Below are 23,120 nucleotides of genomic sequence, written 5' to 3'. Positions count from 1 at the left end.
TGGAAACTTGGCAACCCCTTTCCATGGAAGTGATTTGCGCCAGTCTCTGCTTAGGGCTACATCAATAGGAAACAAACCATAGAGATAGAACTTGGAACTACTTGACTGTGTCAAGTTTCAAAGAGCTAGCACAAACCGTGTTTGATTTAGAGTTCCAACTACATGTATCCATATACGAGAAAACAGAGTGAAATCTAAAAATTAAAACTGTTACTGCCAACGAACGCTTTAACCTAGAAGAACGAAATTTGGTGACCCAAGTGGGATTAAGGTACTGATCATTACCTGAAAGTGTCATCAATATTGGGTGAAAAAATGTGTGATGAGATTTCAGGAAACTCGTAGTTTTTTGGAAGCTTGGCAACCACTTTCCATGAAAGTGATTTGCGCCAGTATCTGCGTAGGGCTACATCAATAGGAAACAAACCATAGTGATAGAACTTGGAACTACTTTATTGTGTCAAGTTGCAAAGAGCTAGCACAAACCGTGTTTGATTTAGAGTTCCAACTACATGTATCCATATAGGAGACAACAGAGTGAAACCCAATATTAAAACTGTTACTGCCAACGAACGGTTTAACCTAGAAGAACGAAATTTGGTGAGCCAAGTGGGATTGGGGTACAGATCATTACCTGAAAGTGTCATCAAGATTGGGTGAAAAAATGTGTGCTGAGATTTCAGGATACTCGTAGTTTTTTGGAAGCTTGGCAACCCCTTTCCATGAAAGTGATTTGCGCCAGTCTCTGCTTAGGGCTAAATCAATAGGAAACAAACCATAGAGATAGAACTTGGAACTACTTGGTTGTGTCAAATTTCAAAGAGCTAGCACAAACTGTGTTTGATTTAGAGTTCCAACTACATGTATCCATATAGGAGAAAACAGAGTGAAACCTAAAAATTAAAACTGTTACTGCCAATGAACGGTTTAAACTAGAAGAATGAAATTTGGTGAGCCAAGTGGGATTGGGGTACTGATCATTACCTGAAAGTTTCATCAAGATTGGGTGAAAAAATGTGTGCTGAGATTTCAGGAAACGTAGTTTTTTGGAAGCTTGGCAACCCCTTTCCATGAAAGTGATTTGCGCCAGTCTCTGCTTAGGGCTACATCAATAGGAAAAAAACCTTAGAGATAGAACTTGGAACTACTTGATTGTGTCAAGTTTCAAAGAGCTAGCACAAACCGTGTTTGATTTAGAGTTCCAACTACATGTATCCATATAGCAGAAAACAGAGTGAAACCTAAAAATTAAAACTGTTACTGCCAAAGAACGGTTTAATCTAGAAGAACGAAATTTGGTGAGCCAAGTGGGATTGGGGTATTGATCATTACCTGAAAGTGTCATCAATATTGGGTGAAAAACTGTGTGCTGAGATTTGAGGAAACGTAGTTTTTTGGAAGCTTGGCAACCCTTTCCATGAAAGTGATTTGCGCCAATCTCTGCTTAGAGCTACATCAATAGGAAACAAACCATAGAGAGAGAACTTGGAATTACTTGGTTTTGTCCAGTTTCAAAGAGCTAGCACAAACCGTGTTTGATTTAGAGTTCCAACTACATGTATCCATATAGGAGAAAACAGAGTGAAACCTAAAAATTAAAACTGTTACTGCCAACGAACGGTTTAACCTAGAAGAACGAAATTTGGTGAGCCAAGTGGGATTGGGGTACTGATCATTACCTGAAAGTGTCATCAAGACTGGGTGAAAATTTGTGTGCTGAGATTTCAGGAAACTCGTAGTTTTTTGGAAGCTTGGCCATCTCTTTCCATGAAAGTGATTTGTGCCAGTCTCTGCTTAGGGCTACAGCAATAGGAAACAAACCATAGAGATGGAACTTGGAACTACTTGATTGTGTCAAGTTTCAAAGAGCTAGCACAAACTGTGTTTGATTTGAGTTCCAACTACATGTATCCATATAGGAGAAAACAGAGTGAAACCTAAAAATTAAAACTGTTACTGCCAATCAACGGTTTAACCTAGAAGAACGAAATTTGGTGAGCCAAGTGGGATTGGGGTACTGATCATTACCTGAAAGTGTCATCAAGATTGGGTGAAAAAATGTGTGCTGAGATTTCAGGAAACTCGTAGTTTTTTGGAAGCTTGGCAAACCCTTTCCATGAAAGTGATTTGCACCAGTCTCTGCTTAGGGCTACATCAATAGGAAACAAACCATAGAGATAGAACTTGGAACTACTTGGTTGTGTCAAGTTTCAAAGACCTAGCACAAACCGTGTTTGATTTAGAGTTCCAACTACATGTATCCATATAGGAGAAAACAGAGTTAAACCTAAAAATTAAAACTGTTACTGAAAACGAACGGTTTAACCTAGAAGAACGAAATTTGGTGAGCCAAGTGGGATTGGGGTACTGATCATTACCTGAAAGTGTTATCAAGATTGGGTGAAAAAATGTGTGCTGAGATTTCAGGAAACTCGTAGTTTTTTGGAAGCTTGGCAACCCCTTTCCATGAAAGTGATTTGCGCCAGTCTCTGCTTAGGGCTACATCAATAGGAAACAAACCATAGAGATAGAACTTGGAACTACTTGATTGTGTCAAGTTTCAAAGACCTAGCACAAACCGTGTTTGATTTAGAGTTCCAAATACATGTATCCATATAGGAGAAAACAGAGTGAAACCTAAAAATTAAAACTATTACTGCCAACGAACGGTTTAACCTAGAAGAACGAAATTTGGTGAGCCAAGTGGGATTGGGTACTGACCATTACCTGAAAGTGTCATCAAGATTGGGTGAAAAAATGTGTGCTGAGATTTCAGGAAACTCGTAGTTTTTTGGAAGCTTGGCAACCCCTTTCCATGAAAGTGATTTGCGCCATTCTCTGCATAGGGCTACATCAATAGGAAACAAACCATAGAGATAGAACTTGGAACTACTTGACTGTGTCAAGTTTCAAAGAGCTAGCACAAACCGTGTTTGATTTAGAGTTCCAACTACATGTATCCATATACGAGAAAACAGAGTGAAATCTAAAAATTAAAACTGTTACTGCCAACGAACGCTTTAACCTAGAAGAATGAAATTTGGTGACCCAAGTGGGATTAAGGTACTGATCATTACCTGAAAGTGTCATCAATATTGGGTGAAAAAATGTGTGATGAGATTTCAGGAAACTCGTAGTTTTTTGGAAGCTTGGCAACCCCTTTCCATAAAAGTGATTTGCGCCAGTATCTGCGTAGGGCTACATCAATAGGAAACAAACCATAGTGATAGAACTTGGAACTACTTTATTGTGTCAAGTTGCAAAGAGCTAGCACAAACCGTGTTTGATTTAGAGTTCCAACTACATGTATCCATATAGGAGACAACAGAGTGAAACCCAATATTAAAACTGTTACTGCCAACGAACGGTTTAACCTAGAAGAACGAAATTTGGTGAGCCAAGTGGGATTGGGGTACAGATCATTACCTGAAAGTGTCATCAAGATTGGGAGAAAAAATGTGTGCTGAGATTTCAGGAAACTCGTAGTTTTTTGGAAGCTTGGCAACCCCTTTCCATGAAAGTGATTTGCGCCAGTCTCTGCTTAGGGCTACATCAATAGGAAACAAACCATAGAGATAGAACTTGGAACTACTTGGTTGTGTCAAATTTCAAAGAGCTAGCACAAACCGTGTTTGATTTAGAGTTCCAACTACATGTATCCATATAGGAGAAAACAGAGTGAAACCTAAAAATTAAAACTGTTACTGCCAATGAACGGTTTAAACTAGAAGAATGAAATTTGGTGAGCCAAGTGGGATTGGGGTACTGATCATTACCTGAAAGTTTCATCAAGATTGGGTGAAAAAATGTGTGCTGAGATTTCAGGAAACGTAGTTTTTTGGAAGCTTGGCAACCCCTTTCCATGAAAGTGATTTGCGCCAGTCTCTGCTTAGGGCTACATCAATAGGAAAAAAACCTTAGAGATCGAACTTGGAACTACTTGATTGTGTCAAGTTTCAAAGAGCTAGCACAAACCGTGTTTGATTTAGAGTTCCAACTACATGTATCCATATAGCAGAAAACAGAGTGAAACCTAAAAATTAAAACTGTTACTGCCAAAGAACGGTTTAATCTAGAAGAACGAAATTTGGTGAGCCAAGTGGGATTGGGGTATTGATCATTACCTGAAAGTGTCATCAATATTGGGTGAAAAAATGTGTGCTGAGATTTCAGGAAACGTAGTTTTTTGGAAGCTTGGCAACCCTTTCCATGAAAGTGATTTGCGCCAATCTCTGCTTAGAGCTACATCAATAGGAAACAAACCATAGAGAGAGAACTTGGAATTACTTGGTTTTGTCCAGTTTCAAAGAGCTAGCACAAACCGTGTTTGATTTAGAGTTCCAACTACATGTATCCATATAGGAGAAAACAGAGTGAAACCTAAAAATTAAAACTGTTACTGCCAACGAACGGTTTAACCTAGAAGAACGAAATTTGGTGAGCCAAGTGGGATTGGGGTACTGATCATTACCTGAAAGTGTCATCAAGACTGGGTGAAAATTTGTGTGCTGAGATTTCAGGAAACTCGTAGTTTTTTGGAAGCTTGGCCATCTCTTTCCATGAAAGTGATTTGTGCCAGTCTCTGCTTAGGGCTACAGCAATAGGAAACAAACCATAGAGATGGAACTTGGAACTACTTGATTGTGTCAAGTTTCAAAGAGCTAGCACAAACTGTGTTTGATTTGAGTTCCAACTACATGTATCCATATAGGAGAAAACAGAGTGAAACCTAAAAATTAAAACTGTTACTGCCAATCAACGGTTTAACCTAGAAGAACGAAATTTGGTGAGCCAAGTGGGATTGGGGTACTGATCATTACCTGAAAGTGTCATCAAGATTGGGTGAAAAAATGTGTGCTGAGATTTCAGGAAACTCGTAGTTTTTTGGAAGCTTGGCAAACCCTTTCCATGAAAGTGATTTGCACCAGTCTCTGCTTAGGGCTACATCAATAGGAAACAAACCATTGAGACAGAACTTGGAACTACTTGGTTGTGTCAAGTTTCAAAGACCTAGCACAAACCGTGTTTGATTTAGAGTTCCAACTACATGTATCCATATAGGAGAAAACAGAGTTAAACCTAAAAATTAAAACTGTTACTGAAAACGAAAGGTTTAACCTAGAAGAACGAAATTTGGTGAGCCAAGTGGGATTGGGGTACTGATCATTACCTGAAAGTGTTATCAAGATTGGGTGAAAAAATGTGTGCTGAGATTTCAGGAAACTCGTAGTTTTTTGGAAGCTTGGCAACCCCTTTCCATGAAAGTGATTTGCGCCAGTCTCTGCTTAGGGCTACATCAATAGGAAACAAACCATAGAGATAGAACTTGGAACTACTTGATTGTGTCAAGTTTCAAAGAGCTAGCACAAACCGTGTTTGATTTAGAGTTCCAACTACATGTATCCATATAGCAGAAAAGAGAGTGAAACCAAAAAATTAAAACTGTTACTGCGAAAGATCGGTTTAACCTAGAAGAACGAAATTTGGTGAGAAAAGTGGGATTGGGGTTCTGAACATTACCTGAAAGTGTCATCAAGATTGGGTGAAAAAATGTGTGCTGAGAATTCAGGAAACTTGTAGTTTTTTGGAAACTTGGCAACCCCTTTCCATGGAAGTGATTTGCGCCAGTCTCTGCTTAGGGCTACATCAATAGGAAACAAACCATAGAGATAGAACTTGGAACTACTTGACTGTGTCAAGTTTCAAAGAGCTAGCACAAACCGTGTTTGATTTAGAGTTCCAACTACATGTATCCATATACGAGAAAACAGAGTGAAATCTAAAAATTAAAACTGTTACTGCCAACGAACGCTTTAACCTAGAAGAACGAAATTTGGTGACCCAAGTGGGATTAAGGTACTGATCATTACCTGAAAGTGTCATCAATATTGGGTGAAAAAATGTGTGATGAGATTTCAGGAAACTCGTAGTTTTTTGGAAGCTTGGCAACCCCTTTCCATGAAAGTGATTTGCGCCAGTATCTGCGTAGGGCTACATCAATAGGAAACAAACCATAGTGATAGAACTTGGAACTACTTTATTGTGTCAAGTTGCAAAGAGCTAGCACAAACCGTGTTTGATTTAGAGTTCCAACTACATGTATCCATATAGGAGACAACAGAGTGAAACCCAATATTAAAACTGTTACTGCCAACGAACGGTTTAACCTAGAAGAACGAAATTTGGTGAGCCAAGTGGGATTGGGGTACAGATCATTACCTGAAAGTGTCATCAAGATTGGGTGAAAAAATGTGTGCTGAGATTTCAGGAAACTCGTAGTTTTTTGGAAGCTTGGCAACCCCTTTCCATGAAAGTGATTTGCGCCAGTCTCTGCTTAGGGCTACATCAATAGGAAAAAAACCATAGAGATAGAACTTGGAACTACTTGGTTGTGTCAAATTTCAAAGAGCTAGCACAAACCGTGTTTGATTTAGAGTTCCAACTACATGTATCCATATAGGAGAAAACAGAGTGAAACCTAAAAATTAAAACTGTTACTGCCAATGAACGGTTTAAACTAGAAGAATGAAATTTGGTGAGCCAAGTGGGATTGGGGTACTGATCATTACCTGAAAGTTTCATCAAGATTGGGTGAAAAAATGTGTGCTGAGATTTCAGGAAACGTAGTTTTTTGGAAGCTTGGCAACCCCTTTCCATGAAAGTGATTTGCGCCAGTCTCTGCTTAGGGCTACATCAATAGGAAAAAAACCTTAGAGATAGAACTTGGAACTACTTGATTGTGTCAAGTTTCAAAGAGCTAGCACAAACCGTGTTTGATTTAGAGTTCCAACTACATGTATCCATATAGCAGAAAACAGAGTGAAACCTAAAAATTAAAACTGTTACTGCCAAAGAACGGTTTAATCTAGAAGAACGAAATTTGGTGAGCCAAGTGGGATTGGGGTATTGATCATTACCTGAAAGTGTCATCAATATTGGGTGAAAAAATGTGTGCTGAGATTTCAGGAAACGTAGTTTTTTGGAAGCTTGGCAACCCTTTCCATGAAAGTGATTTGCGCCAATCTCTGCTTAGAGCTACATCAATAGGAAACAAACCATAGAGAGAGAACTTGGAATTACTTGGTTTTGTCCAGTTTCAAAGAGCTAGCACAAACCGTGTTTGATTTAGAGTTCCAACTACATGTATCCATATAGGAGAAAACAGAGTGAAACCTAAAAATTAAAACTGTTACTGCCAACGAACGGTTTAACCTAGAAGAACGAAATTTGGTGAGCCAAGTGGGATTGGGGTACTGATCATTACCTGAAAGTGTCATCAAGACTGGGTGAAAATTTGTGTGCTGAGATTTCAGGAAACTCGTAGTTTTTTGGAAGCTTGGCCATCTCTTTCCATGAAAGTGATTTGTGCCAGTCTCTGCTTAGGGCTACAGCAATAGGAAACAAACCATAGAGATGGAACTTGGAACTACTTGATTGTGTCAAGTTTCAAAGAGCTAGCACAAACTGTGTTTGATTTGAGTTCCAACTACATGTATCCATATAGGAGAAAACAGAGTGAAACCTAAAAATTAAAACTGTTACTGCCAATCAACGGTTTAACCTAGAAGAACGAAATTTGGTGAGCCAAGTGGGATTGGGGTACTGATCATTACCTGAAAGTGTCATCAAGATTGGGTGAAAAAATGTGTGCTGAGATTTCAGGAAACTCGTAGTTTTTTGGAAGCTTGGCAAACCCTTTCCATGAAAGTGATTTGCACCAGTCTCTGCTTAGGGCTACATCAATAGGAAACAAACCATAGAGACAGAACTTGGAACTACTTGGTTGTGTCAAGTTTCAAAGACCTAGCACAAACCGTGTTTGATTTAGAGTTCCAACTACATGTATCCATATAGGAGAAAACAGAGTTAAACCTAAAAATTAAAACTGTTACTGAAAACGAACGGTTTAACCTAGAAGAACGAAATTTGGTGAGCCAAGTGGGATTGGGGTACTGATCATTACCTGAAAGTGTTATCAAGATTGGGTGAAAAAATGTGTGCTGAGATTTCAGGAAACTCGTAGTTTTTTGGAAGCTTGGCAACCCCTTTCCATGAAAGTGATTTGCGCCAGTCTCTGCTTAGGGCTACATCAATAGGAAACAAACCATAGAGATAGAACTTGGAACTACTTGATTGTGTCAAGTTTCAAAGACCTAGCACAAACCGTGTTTGATTTAGAGTTCCAACTACATGTATCCATATAGGAGAAAACAGAGTGAAACCTAAAAATTAAAACTATTACTGCCAACGAACGGTTTAACCTAGAAGAACGAAATTTGGTGAGCCAAGTGGGATTGGGTACTGACCATTACCTGAAAGTGTCATCAAGATTGGGTGAAAAAATGTGTGCTGAGATTTCAGGAAACTCGTAGTTTTTTGGAAGCTTGGCAACCCCTTTCCATGAAAGTGATTTGCGCCATTCTCTGCATAGGGCTACATCAATAGGAAACAAACCATAGAGATAGAACTTGGAACTACTTGACTGTGTCAAGTTTCAAAGAGCTAGCACAAACCGTGTTTGATTTAGAGTTCCAACTACATGTATCCATATACGAGAAAACAGAGTGAAATCTAAAAATTAAAACTGTTACTGCCAACGAACGCTTTAACCTAGAAGAATGAAATTTGGTGACCCAAGTGGGATTAAGGTACTGATCATTACCTGAAAGTGTCATCAATATTGGGTGAAAAAATGTGTGATGAGATTTCAGGAAACTCGTAGTTTTTTGGAAGCTTGGCAACCCCTTTCCATAAAAGTGATTTGCGCCAGTATCTGCGTAGGGCTACATCAATAGGAAACAAACCATAGTGATAGAACTTGGAACTACTTTATTGTGTCAAGTTGCAAAGAGCTAGCACAAACCGTGTTTGATTTAGAGTTCCAACTACATGTATCCATATAGGAGACAACAGAGTGAAACCCAATATTAAAACTGTTACTGCCAACGAACGGTTTAACCTAGAAGAACGAAATTTGGTGAGCCAAGTGGGATTGGGGTACAGATCATTACCTGAAAGTGTCATCAAGATTGGGTGAAAAAATGTGTGCTGAGATTTCAGGAAACTCGTAGTTTTTTGGAAGCTTGGCAACCCCTTTCCATGAAAGTGATTTGCGCCAGTCTCTGCTTAGGGCTACATCAATAGGAAACAAACCATAGAGATAGAACTTGGAACTACTTGGTTGTGTCAAATTTCAAAGAGCTAGCACAAACCGTGTTTGATTTAGAGTTCCAACTACATGTATCCATATAGGAGAAAACAGAGTGAAACCTAAAAATTAAAACTATTACTGCCAACGAACGGTTTAACCTAGAAGAACGAAATTTGGTGAGCCAAGTGGGATTGGGTACTGACCATTACCTGAAAGTGTCATCAAGATTGGGTGAAAAAATGTGTGCTGAGATTTCAGGAAACTCTTAGTTTTTTGGAAGCTTGGCAACCCCTTTCCATGAAAGTGATTTGCGCCATTCTCTGCATAGGGCTACATCAATAGGAAACAAACCATAGAGATAGAACTTGGAACTACTTGACTGTGTCAAGTTTCAAAGAGCTAGCACAAACCGTGTTTGATTTAGAGTTCCAACTACATGTATCCATATACGAGAAAACAGAGTGAAATCTAAAAATTAAAACTGTTACTGCCAACGAACGCTTTAACCTAGAAGAATGAAATTTGGTGACCCAAGTGGGATTAAGGTACTGATCATTACCTGAAAGTGTCATCAATATTGGGTGAAAAAATGTGTGATGAGATTTCAGGAAACTCGTAGTTTTTTGGAAGCTTGGCAACCCCTTTCCATAAAAGTGATTTGCGCCAGTATCTGCGTAGGGCTACATCAATAGGAAACAAACCATAGTGATAGAACTTGGAACTACTTTATTGTGTCAAGTTGCAAAGAGCTAGCACAAACCGTGTTTGATTTAGAGTTCCAACTACATGTATCCATATAGGAGACAACAGAGTGAAACCCAATATTAAAACTGTTACTGCCAACGAACGGTTTAACCTAGAAGAACGAAATTTGGTGAGCCAAGTGGGATTGGGGTACAGATCATTACCTGAAAGTGTCATCAAGATTGGGTGAAAAAATGTGTGCTGAGATTTCAGGAAACTCGTAGTTTTTTGGAAGCTTGGCAACCCCTTTCCATGAAAGTGATTTGCGCCAGTCTCTGCTTAGGGCTACATCAATAGGAAACAAACCATAGAGATAGAACTTGGAACTACTTGGTTGTGTCAAATTTCAAAGAGCTAGCACAAACCGTGTTTGATTTAGAGTTCCAACTACATGTATCCATATAGGAGAAAACAGAGGGAAACCTAAAAATTAAAACTGTTACTGCCAATGAACGGTTTAAACTAGAAGAATGAAATTTGGTGAGCCAAGTGGGATTGGGGTACTGATCATTACCTGAAAGTTTCATCAAGATTGGGTGAAAAAATGTGTGCTGAGATTTCAGGAAACGTAGTTTTTTGGAAGCTTGGCAACCCCTTTCCATTAAAGTGATTTGCGCCAGTCTCTGCTTAGGGCTACATCAATAGGAAAAAAACCTTAGAGATAGAACTTGGAACTACTTGATTGTGTCAAGTTTCAAAGAGCTAGCACAAACCGTGTTTGATTTAGAGTTCCAACTACATGTATCCATATAGCAGAAAACAGAGTGAAACCTAAAAATTAAAACTGTTACTGCCAAAGAACGGTTTAATCTAGAAGAACGAAATTTGGTGAGCCAAGTGGGATTGGGGTATTGATCATTACCTGAAAGTGTCATCAATATTGGGTGAAAAAATGTGTGCTGAGATTTCAGGAAACTCGTAGTTTTTTGGAAGCTTGGCAACCCTTTCCATGAAAGTGATTTGCGCCAATCTCTGCTTAGAGCTACATCAATAGGAAACAAACCATAGAGAGAGAACTTGGAATTACTTGGTTTTGTCCAGTTTCAAAGAGCTAGCACAAACCGTGTTTGATTTAGAGTTCCAACTACATGTATCCATATAGGAGAAAACAGAGTGAAACCTAAAATTTAAAACTGTTACTGCCAACGAACGGTTTAACCTAGAAGAACGAAATTTGGTGAGCCAAGTGGGATTGGGGTACTGATCATTACCTGAAAGTGTCATCAAGACTGGGTGAAAATTTGTGTGCTGAGATTTCAGGAAACTCGTAGTTTTTTGGAAGCTTGGCCATCTCTTTCCATGAAAGTGATTTGTGCCAGTCTCTGCTTAGGGCTACAGCAATAGGAAACAAACCATAGAGATGGAACTTGGAACTACTTTATTGTGTCAAGATGCAAAGAGCTAGCACAAACTGTGTTTGATTTAGAGTTCCAACTACATGTATCCATATAGGAGACAACAGAGTGAAACCTAAAAATTAAAACTGTGACTGCCAACGAGCGGTTTAACCTAGAAGAACGAAATTTGGTGAAAAAAGTGGGATTGGGGTACTGATCATTACCTGAAAGTGTCATCAAGATTGGGTGAAATAATGTGTGCTGAGATTTCAGGAAATTCGTTGTTTTTTGGAAGCTTGGCAACCCCTTTTCATGAAAGTGATTTGCGCCAGTCTCTGCTTAGGGCTACATCGATAGGAAACAAACCATAGAGATAGAACTTGGAACTACTTGACTGTGTCAAGTTTCAAAGAGCTAGCACAAACCGTGTTTGATTTAGAGTTCCAACTACATGAATCCATAAAGGAGAAAACAGAGTGAAACCTAAAAATTTAAACTGTAACTGCCAACGATCCGTATAACCTAGAAGAACGAAATTTGGTGAGCCAAGTGGGATTGGGGTAATGATCATTACCTGAAAGTGTCATCAAGATTGGGTGAAAAAATGTGTGCTGAGATTTCACGAAACTCGTAGTTTTTTGGAAGCTTGGCAACCCCTTTCCATGAAAGTGATTTGCGCCAGTCTCTGCTTAGGGCTACATCAATAGGAAACAACCCATAGAGATAGAACTTGGAACTACGTTATTGTGTCAAGTTGCAAAGAGCTAGCACAAACCGTGATTGATTTAGAGTTCCAACTACATGTATCCATATAGAAGACAAAGAGTGAAATCTAAAAATTAAAACTGTTACTGCCAATGAACGGTTTAAACTAGAAGAACGAAATTTGGTGAGCCAAGTGGGATTGGGGTACTGATCATTACTTGAAAGTGTCATCAAGATTGGGTGAAAAAATGTGTGCTGAGATTTCAGGAAACTCGTAGTTTTTTGGAAGCTTGGCAACCCCTTTCCATGAAAGTGATTTGCGCCAGTCTCTGCTTAGGGCTACATCAATAGGAAACAAACCATAGAGATAGAACTTGGAACTACTTGATTGTGTCAAGTTTCAAAGAGCTAGCACAAACCGTGTTTGAATTAGAGTTCCAAGTACATGTATCCATATTGGAGAAAACAGAGTGAAACCTAAAAATTAAAACTGTTACTGCCAACGAACGGTTTAAATTAGAAGAACGAAATTTGGTGAGAAAGGTTGGATTGGGGTACTGATCATTACCTGAAAGTGTCATCAAGATTGGGTGAAAAAATGTTTGCTGAGATTTCAGGAAACTCGTAGTTTTTTGGAAGTTTGGCAACCCCATTCCATGAAAGTGATTTGTGCCAGTCTCTGCTTAGGGCTACATCAATAAAAAACAAACCATAGAGATAGAACTTGGAACTACTTGATTGTGTCAAGTTTCAAAGAGCTAGCACAAACCGTGTTTGATTTAGAGTTCCAAGTACATGTATCCATATTGGAGAAAACAGAGTGAAACCTAAAAATTAAAACTGTTACTGCCAAAGATTGGTTTAACCTAGAAGATCGAAATTTGGTGAGAAAAGTGGGATTGGGGTTCTGAACATTACCTGAAAGTGTCATCAAGATTGGGTGAAAAATTGTGTGCTGTAAATTCAGGAAACGTAGTTTTTTGGAAGCTTGGCAACCCGTTTCCATGGAAGTGATTTGCGCCAGTCTCTGCTTAGGGCTACATCAATATGTAACAAACCATGGAGATAGAACTTGGAACTACTTGACTGTGTCAAGTTTCAAAGAGCTAGCACAAACCGTGTTTGATTTAGAGTTCCAACTACATGTATCCATATAGGAGAAAACAGAGTGAAACCTAAAAATTAAAACTGTTACTGCCAACGAAAGGTTTAACCTAGAAGAACGAAATTTGGTAAGCCAAGTGGGATTAAGGTACTGATCATTACCTGAAAGTGTCATCAAAATTGGGTGAAAAAATGTGTGATGAGATTTCAGGAAACTCGTCTTTTTTTGGAAGCTTGGCAACCCCTTTCCATGAAAGTGATTTGCGCCAGTATCTGCTTAGGGCTACATCAATAGGAAACAAACCATAGAGATAGAACTTGGCACTACTATATTGTGTCAAGTTGCAAAGAGCTAGCACAAACCGTGTTTGATTTAGAGTTCCAACTACATGTATCCATATAGGAGACAACAGAGTGAAACCTAAAAATTAAAACTGTTACTGCCAACGAACGGTTTAACCTAGAAGAACGAAATTTGGTGAGCCAAGTGGGATTGGGGTACAGATCATTACCTGAAAGTGTCATGAAGATTGGGTGAAAAAATGTGTGCTGAGATTTCAAGAAACTCGTAGTTTTTTGGAAGCTTGGCAACCCCTTTCCATGAAAGTGATTTGCGCCAGTCTCTGCTTAGGTCTACATCAATAGGAAACAAACCATAGAGATAGAACTTGGAACTACTTTATTGTGTCAAGTTTCAAAGAGCTAGCACAAACTGTGTTTGATTTAGAGTTCCAACTACATGTATCCATATAGGGGAAATCAGAGTGAAACCTAAAAATTAAAACTGTTACTGCCAACGAACGGTTTAACCTAGAAGAACGAAATTTGGTGAGCCAAGTGGGATTGTGGTACTGATCATTACCTGAAAGTTTCATCAAGACTGGGTGAAAAAATATGTACAGATATTTCAGGAAACTCGTATTTTTTTGGAAGCTTGGCAACCCTTTTCTATGAAAGTGATTTGTGCCAGTCTCTGCTTAGGGCTACATCAATAGGAAACCAACCTTAGAGACAGAACTTGGAACTACTATATTGTGCCAAGTTTCAAAGAGCTAGCACAAACCGTGTTTGATTTAGAGTTCCAACTCCATGTATCCATATAGGAGAAAACAGAGTGAAACCTAAAAATTAAAACTGTTACTGCCAACGAACGGTTTAACCTAGAAGAACGAAATTTGGTAAGTCAAGTGGTACTGGTGTACTGATCATTACCTGAAAGTGTCATCAAGATTGGGTAAAAAAAAGTGTGCTGAAATTTCAGGGAACTCGTAGTTTTTGGAAGCTTGGCAACCCTTTTCCATGAAAGTGATTTGCGCCAGTCTCTGCTTAGGGCTACATCAATAGGAAACAAACCATAGAGATAGAACTTGGAACTACTTTATTGTGTCAAGTTTCAAAGAGATAGCACAAACTGTGTTTGATTTAGAGTTCCAACTACATGTATCCATATAGGAGAAAACAGAGTGAAACCTAAAAATTAAAACTGTTACTGCCATCGAATGGATTAACATAGAAGAACGAAATTTGGTAAGCCAAGTGGGATTGGTGTACTGATCATTACCTGAAAGTGTCATGAAGATTGGGTGAAAAAATGTGTGCTGGGATTTCAGGAACCTCGTAGTTTTTTGGAAGCATGGCAACCCCTTTCCATATAAGTGATTTGCGCCAGTCTCTGCTTAGGACTACATCAATAGGAAACAAACCATAGAGATAGAACTTGGAACTACTTTATTGTTTCAAGTTTCAATGAGCTAGCACAAACCGTGTTTGATTTAGAGTTCAAACTCCATGTATCCATATAGGAGAAAACAGAATCAAACCTAAAAATTAAAACTATGACTGCCAACGTACGGTTTAACCTAGAAGAACGAAATTTGGTGAGCCAAGTGGGATTGGGGTACTGATCATTACCTGAAAGTGTCATCAAGATTGGGTGAAAAAATGTGTGCTCAGATTTCAGAAAACTCGTAGTTTTTTGGAAGCATGGGAAACCCTTTCCTTGAAAGTGATTTGCGCCAGTCTCTGCTTAGGGCTACATCAATGGGAAACAAACCATAAGATAGATCTTGGAACTACTTGATTGTGTCAAGATTGAAAGAGCTAGCACAAACCGTGTTTGATTTAGAGTTCCAACTACATGTATCGATATAGGAGAAAACAGAGTGAAACCTAAAAATTAAAACTGTTACTTCCAACGAACGGTTTAACCTAGAAGAACGAAATTTGGTGAGCCAAATGGGATTGGGGTACTGATCATTACCTGAAAGTGTCATCAATATAGGGTGAAAAAATGTGTGCTGAGTTTTCAGGAAACTCGTAGTTTTTGGAAGCTTGGCAACCCTTTTCCATGAAAGTGACTTGCGCCAGTCTCTGCTTAGGGCTACATCAATAGGACACAAACCATAGAGATAGAACTTGGAACTACTTTATTGTGTCAAGTTTCAAAGAGCTAGCACAAACTGTGTTTGATTTAGAGTTCCAACTACATGTATCCATATAGGAGAAAACAGAGTGAAACCTAAAAATTAAAACTGTTACTGCCAACGAACGGTTTAACCTAGAAGAACGAAATTTGGTGAGCCAAGTAGGATTGGGGTACTGATCATTACCTGAAAGTGTCATCAAGATTGGGTGAAAAAATGTGTGCTGAGATTTCAGGAAACTCGTAGTTTTTTGGAAGCTTGGGAACCCCTTTCCTTGAAAGTGATTTGTGGCAGTCTCTTCTTAGGGCTACATCAATGAAAAACAAACCATAAGATAGATCTTGGAACTACTTGATTGTGTCAAGTTTCAAAGAGCTAGCACAAACCGTGTTTGATTTAGAGTTCCAATTCCATGTATCCATATAGGAGAAAACAGAGTGAAACCTAAAAATTAAAACTGTTACTGCCAACGATCGGTTTAACCTAGAAGAACGAAATTTGGTGAGTCAAGTGGGATTGGTGTACTGATCATTACCTGAAAGAGTCATCAAGATTGGGTGAAAAAATATGTGCTCAGATTTCACGAAACTCATAGTTTTTGGAAGCTTGGCAACCCTTTCCATGTAAGTGATTTGCGCCAGTCTCTGCTTAGGGCTACATCAATAGGAAACAAACCATAGAGATAGAACTTGGAACTACTTTATTGTGCCAAGTTTCAGAGAGCCAGCACAAACCGTGTTTGATTTAGAGTTCCAACTCCATGTATCCATATAGGAGAAAACAGAGTGAAACCTAAAAATTAAAACTGTTACTGCCAACGAACGTTTTAACCTAGAAGAACGGAATTTGGTGAGCCAAATGAAACTGGGGTACTGATCATTACCTGAAAGTGTCATCAAGATTGGGTGAAAAAATGTGTGCTGAGATTTCAGGAAACTCGTAGTTTTTTGGAAGCTTGGCAACCCCTTTCCATGAAAGTTATTTGCGCCAGTATCTGCTTAGGGCTACATCAATAGGAAACCAACCATAGAGATCGTACTTGGAACTACTTGATTGTGACAAGTTTCAAAGTGCGAGCACAAACTGTGTTTGATTTAGAGTTCCAACTACATGTATCCATATAGGAGAAAACAGAGTGAAACCTAAAAGTTAAAACTGTTACTGCCAACGAATGGTTTAACCTAGTAGAACGAAATTTGGTGAGTCAAGTGGGATTGATGTACTGATCATTACCTGAAAGTGTCATCAAGATTGGGTGAAAAAATGTGTGCTGAAATTTCAGGAAACTCGTAGTTTTTTGGAAGCTTGGCAACCCCTTTCCATGAAAGTGATTTGTGCCAGTCTCTGCTTAGGGCTACATCAATAGGAAACAAAACATAGAGATAGAAGTTGGAACTACTTTATTTTGCCAAGTTTTAAAGAGCTAGCACAAACCGTGTTTGATTTAGAGTTCCAACTCCATGTATCCATATAGGAGAAAACAGAGTGAAACCTAAAAATTAAAACTGTGACTGCCAACGAACGGTTTAAACTAGAAGAACGAAATTGGTGAGCCAAGTGGGATTGGGGTACTGATCATTACCTGAAAGTGTCATGAAGATTGGGTGAAAAAATGTGTGCTGAGATTTCAGGAAACTCGTAGTTTTTGGAAGCTTGGGAACCTCTTTCCTTGAAAGTGATTTGTGCCAGTCTCTGCTTAGGGCTACATCAATGGGAAACAAACCATAGACATAGAACTTGGAACTATTGACTGTGTCAAGTTTCAAAGAGCTAGCACAAACCATGTTTGATTTAGAGTTCCAACTACATGTATCGATATAGGAGAAAACAGAGTGAAACCTAAAAATTAAAACTGTTACTGCCAACGAACATTTTTAACTAGAAGAACGAAATTTGGTGAGCCAAATGGGATTGGGGTACTGATCATTACCTGAAAGTGTCATCAAGTTTGGGTGAAAAAATGTGTGCTGAGATTTCAGGAAACTCATAGTTTTTTGGAAGATTGGCAACCCTTTTTTATGAAAGTGATTTGCGCCAGTCTCTGCTTAGGGCTACATCAATAGGAAACCAACCATAGAGATAGAACTTGGAACTACTTGATTGTGTCAAGTTTCAAAGAGCTAGCATAAACTGTGTTTGATTTAGAGTTCCAACTACATGTATCCATATAGGAGAAAACAGAGTGAAACCTAAAAATTACAACTGTTACTGCCAACGAACGATTTATGCAAGAAGAACGAAATTTGGTGAGCCAAGTGTGATTGGGGTACTGATCATTACCTGAAAGTGTCATCAAGTTTGGGTGAAAAAATTTGTGCTCTGATTTCACGAAACTCGTAGTTTTTTGGAAGCATGGCAACCCCTTTCTATGAAAGTGATTTGTGCCAATCTCTGCTTAGGGCTACATCAATAGGAAACAAACCATAGTGATAGAACTTGGAACTACTTGATTGTGTCAAGTTTCAAAGAGCTAGCACAAACAGTGTTTGATTTAGAGTTCCAACTACATGTATCCATATAGGAGAAAACAGATTGAAACCTAAAAATTAAAACTGTTACTGCCAATGAACGGTTTAACTTAGAAGAACGAAATTTGGTGAGCCAAGTGGGATTGGGGTACTGATCATTACCTGAAAGTGTCATGAACTTTGGGTGAAAAAATGTGTGCTCAGATTTCATGAAACTCGTAGTTTTTTGGAAGCTTGGCAACCCATTTACATGAAAGTGATTTGCGCCAGTCTCTGTTTAGGGCTACATCAATAGAAAACAAACCATAGAGATAGAACTTGAAACCACTTTATTGTGTCAAGTTTCAAAGAGCTAACACAAACGGTGTTTGATTTAGAGTTCCAACTACATGTATCCACATAGGAGAAAACAGAGTGAAACCTAAAAGTTAAAACTGTGACTGCCAACAAACGGTTTAACCTGGAAGAACTAAATTTGGTGAGCCAAGTGAAATTGGGGTACTGATCATTACCTGAAAATGTCATGAAGATTGGGTGAAAAAATGTGTGCTGAGATTTCAGGAAACTTGTAGTTTTTTGGAAGCTTGGGAACCCCTTTTCTTGAAATTGATTTGTGCCAGTCTCTGCTTAGGGCTACATCAATGGGAAACAAACCATAGAGACAGAACTTAGAACTATTGACTGTGTCAAGTTTCAAAGAGCTAGCACAAACCGTGTTTGATTTAGATTTCCAACTACATGTATCGATATAGGAGAAAACAGAGTGAAACCTAAAAATTAAAACTGTTACTGCCAACGAACGTTTTAACCTAGAAGAACGGAATTTGGTGAGCCAAATGGGAATGGGGTACTGATCATTTCCTGAAAGTGTCATCAAGATTGGGTGAAAAAATGTGTGCTGAGATTTCAGGAAACTCGTAGTTTTTTGGAAGCTTGGCAACCCCTTTCCATGAAAGTTATTTGCGCCAGTATCTGCTTAGGGCTACATCAATAGGAAACCAACCATAGAGATCATACTTGGAACTACTTGATTGTGACAAGTTTCAAAGTGCGAGCACAAACTGTGTTTGATTTAGAATTCCAACTATATGTATCCATATAGGAAAAAACAGAGTGAAACCTAAAAGTTAAAACTGTTACTGCCAACTAATGGTTTAACCTAGAAGAACGAAATTTGGTGAGTCAAGTGGGATTGATGTACTGATCATTACCTGAAAGTGTCATCAAGATTGGGTGAAAAAATGTGTGCTGAAATTTCAGGAAACTCGTAGTTTTTTGGAAGCTTGGCAACCCCTTTGCATGAAAGTGATTTGCGCCAGTCTCTGCATATGGCTACATCAATAGGAAACAAACCATAGGGATAGAAGTTGGAACTACTTTATTTTGCCAAGTTTTAAAGAGCTAGCACAAACCGTGTTTGATTTAGAGTTCCAACTACATGTATCCATATAGCAGAAAACAGAGTGAAACCTAAAAATTAAAACTGTTACTGCCAACGAACGGTTTAACCTAGAAGAACGAAATTTGGTGAGCCAAGTGGGACTGTGGTACTGATCATTACCGCAAAGTGTCATCAAGATTGGGTGAAAAAATGTGTGCTCAGATTTCTCGAAACTCATACTTTTTTGGAAGCTTGGCAACCCCTTTCCATGAAAGTGATTTGCGCAAGTCTCTGCTTAGGGCTACATCAGTAGGAAACAAACCATAGAGATAGAACTTGGAACTACTTGATTATGTCAAGTTTCAAAGAGCTAGCACAAACCGTGTTTGATTTAGAGTTCCAACTCCATGTATCCATATAGGAGAAAACAGAGTGAAACCTAAAAATTAAAACTGTGACTGCCAACGAACGGTTTAACCTAGAAGAATGAAATTGGTGAGCCAAGTGGGATTGGGGTACTGATCATTACCTGAATGTGTCATGAAGATTGGTTGAAAAAATGTGTGCTGAGATTTCAGGAAACTCGTAGTTTTTGGAAGCTTGGGAACCCCTTTCCTTGAAAGTGATTTGTGCCAGTCTCTGCTTAGGGCTACAACAATGGGAAACAAACCATAGAGATAGAACTTGGAACTATTGACTGTGTCAAGTTTCAAAGAGCTAGCACAAACCATGTTTGATTTAGAGTTCCAACTACATGTATCGATATAGGAGAAAACAGAGTGAAACCTAAAAATTAAAACTGTTACTGCCAACGAACGTTTTAAACTAGAAGAACGAAATTTGGTGAGCCAAATGGGATTGGGGTACTGATCATTACCTGAAAGTGTCATCATGTTTGGGAGAAAAAATGTGTGCTGAGATTTCAGGAAACTCATAGTTTTTTGGAAGCTTGGCAACCACTTTTTATTAAAGTGATTTGCGCCAGTCTCTGTTTAGGGCTACATCAATAGGAAACCAACCATAGAGATAGAAGTTGGAACTTCTTGATTGTGTGAAGTTTCAAAGAGCTAGCATAAACTGTGTTTGATTTAGAGTTCCAACTACATGTATCCATATAGGAGAAAACAGAGTGAAACCTAAAAGTTAAAACTGTTACTGCCAATGATCGGTTTAACCTAGAAGAACGAAAGTTGGTGAGTCAAGTGGGATTGGTGTATTGATCATTACCTGAAAGTGTCATCAAGATTGGGTGAAAAAATGTGTGCTGAGATTTCAGGAAACTCGTAGTTTTTGGAAGCTTGGGAACCCCTTTCCTTGATAGTGATTTGTGCCAGTGTCTGCTTAGGGCTACATCAATGGGAAACAAACCATAGAGATAGAACTTGGAACTATTGACTGTGTCAAGTTTCAAAGAGCTAGCACAAACCGTGATTGATTTAGAGTTTCAACTACATGTATCGATATAGGAGAAAACAGAGTGAAACCTAAAAATTAAAACTGTTACTGCCAACGAACGTTTTAAACTAGAAGAACGAAATTTGGTGAGCTAAATGGGATTGGGTACTGATCATAACCTGAAAGTGTCATCAAGTTTGGGTGAAAAAATGTGTGCTGAGATTTCAGGAAACTCATAGTTTTTTGGAAGCTTGGCAACCCTTTTTTATGAAAGTGATTTGCGCCAGTCTCTGCTTAGGGCTACATCAATAGGAAACCAACCATAGAGATATAACTTGGAACTATTTATTGTGCCAAGTTTCAAAGAGCTAGCACAAACCTTGTTTGATTTAGAGTTCCAACTCAATGTATCCATATAGGAGAAAACAGAGTGAATCCTAAAAATTAAAACTGTTACTGCCAACGAACGGTTTAACCTAGAAGAACGAAATTTGGTGAGTCAAGTGGGATTGGTGTACTGATCATTACCTGAAAGTGTCATCAAGATTGGGTGAAAAAATGTGTGCTGAAATTTCAGGAAAATCCTAGTTTTTTGGAAGCTTGGCCCCCCTTTCCATGAAAGTGATTTGCGCCAGTCTCTACTTAGGGCTACATCAATAGGAAACAAACAATAGAGATAGAACTTGGAACTACTTTATTTTGCCAAGATTTCAAGAGCTTAGGACAAACCGTGTTTGATTTAGAGTTCCAACTATATGTATACATATAGGAGAAAACTGAGTGAAACCTAAAAATTAAAACTGTTACTGCCAACGAACGGTTTAACCTAGAAGAACAAAATTGGTGAGCGAAGTGGGATTGGGGTACTGATCATTACCTGAAAGAGTCATGAAAATTGGGTGAAAAAAATGTGTGCTGAGATTTCAGGAAACTCATAGTTTTTTGGAATCTTGGGAACCCCTTTTCTTGAAAGTGATTTGTGCCAGTCTCTGCAAGGGCTACATCAATGGGAAACAAACCATAGAGATAGAACTTGGAATTATTGACTGTGTCAAGTTTCAAAGAGCTAGCACAAACCGTGTTTGATTTAGAGTTCCAAATACATGTATCCATAAGAGAAAACAGAGTGAAACCTGAAAATTAAAACTGTTACTGCCAACGAACGTTTTAACATAGAAAAACGAAATTGGTGAGCGAAGTGGGATTGGGGTACTGATCATTACCTGAAAGTGTCATCAAGATTGGGTGATAAAATGGGTGCTCAGATTTCATGAAACTCGTAGTTTTTTGGAAGCTTGGCAACGCCATTCCATGAAAGTGATTTGCGCCAGTCTCTGCTTAGGGATACATCAATAGGAAACAAACCATAGAGATAGAACTTGGAACTAATGTATTTTGTCAAGTTTCAAAGAGCTAGCACAAACTGTGTTTGATTTAGAGTTCCAAATACATGTATCCATATAGAAGAAAACAGAGTGAAACCTAAAATTTAAAACTGTTACTGCCAATGAACGCTTTAACCTAGAAGAACGAAATTTGGTGAGTCAAGTGGGATTGGTGTACTGATCATTACCTGAAAGTGTCATCAAGATTGGGTGAAAAAATGTGTGCTGAAATTTCAGGAAACTTGTAGTTTTTTGGAAGCTTGGCAACCCCTTTCCATGAAAGTGATTTGCGCCAGTCTCTGCTTAGGGATACATCAATAGGAAACAAACCATAGAGATAGAACTTGGAACTAATGTATTTTGTCAAGTTTCAAAGAGCTAGGACAAACCGTGTTTGATTTAGAGTTCCAACTCCATGTATCCATATAGGAGAAAACAGAGTGAAACCTAAAAATTAAAACTGTTACTGCCAACGAACGGTTTAACCTAGAAGAACGAAATTTGGTGAGCATAATGGGATTGGGGAACTAATCATTACCTGAAAGTGTCATCAAGATAGGGTGAAAAAATGTGTGCTGGGATTTCAGGAAACTCGTAGTTTTTTGGAAGCTTGGCAACCCCTTTCCATGAAAGTGATTTGCGCCAGTCTCTGCTTAGGGCTACATCAGTAGGAAACAAACCATAGAGATAGAACTTGGAACTAATGTATTGTGTCAAGTTTCAAAGAGCCAGAACAAACCGTGTTTGATTTAGAGTTCCAACTACATGTATCCATATAGGAGAAAACAGAGTGAAACCTAAAAATTAAAACTGTTACTGCCAACGAACGGTTTAACCTAGAAGAACGAAATTTCGTGAGCCTAATGGGATTGGGGAACTGATCATTACCTGAGAGTGTCATGAAGATTGGGTGAAAAAATGTGTTCTCAGATTTCATGAAACTCGTAGTTTTTTGGAAGCTTGGCAACCCCTTTCCATGAAAGTGATTTGTGCCAGTCTCTGCTTAGGCTACATCAATAGGAAACAA

The sequence above is a fragment of the Spermophilus citellus genome, assembly GCF_964194105.1.
Source record: "Spermophilus citellus genome assembly, chromosome: 7".
Lineage (NCBI taxonomy): Eukaryota > Metazoa > Chordata > Mammalia > Rodentia > Sciuridae > Spermophilus > Spermophilus citellus.
The sequence above is the reverse complement of the archived record's forward strand: the minus strand, read 5'-3'. Positions refer to the sequence as shown.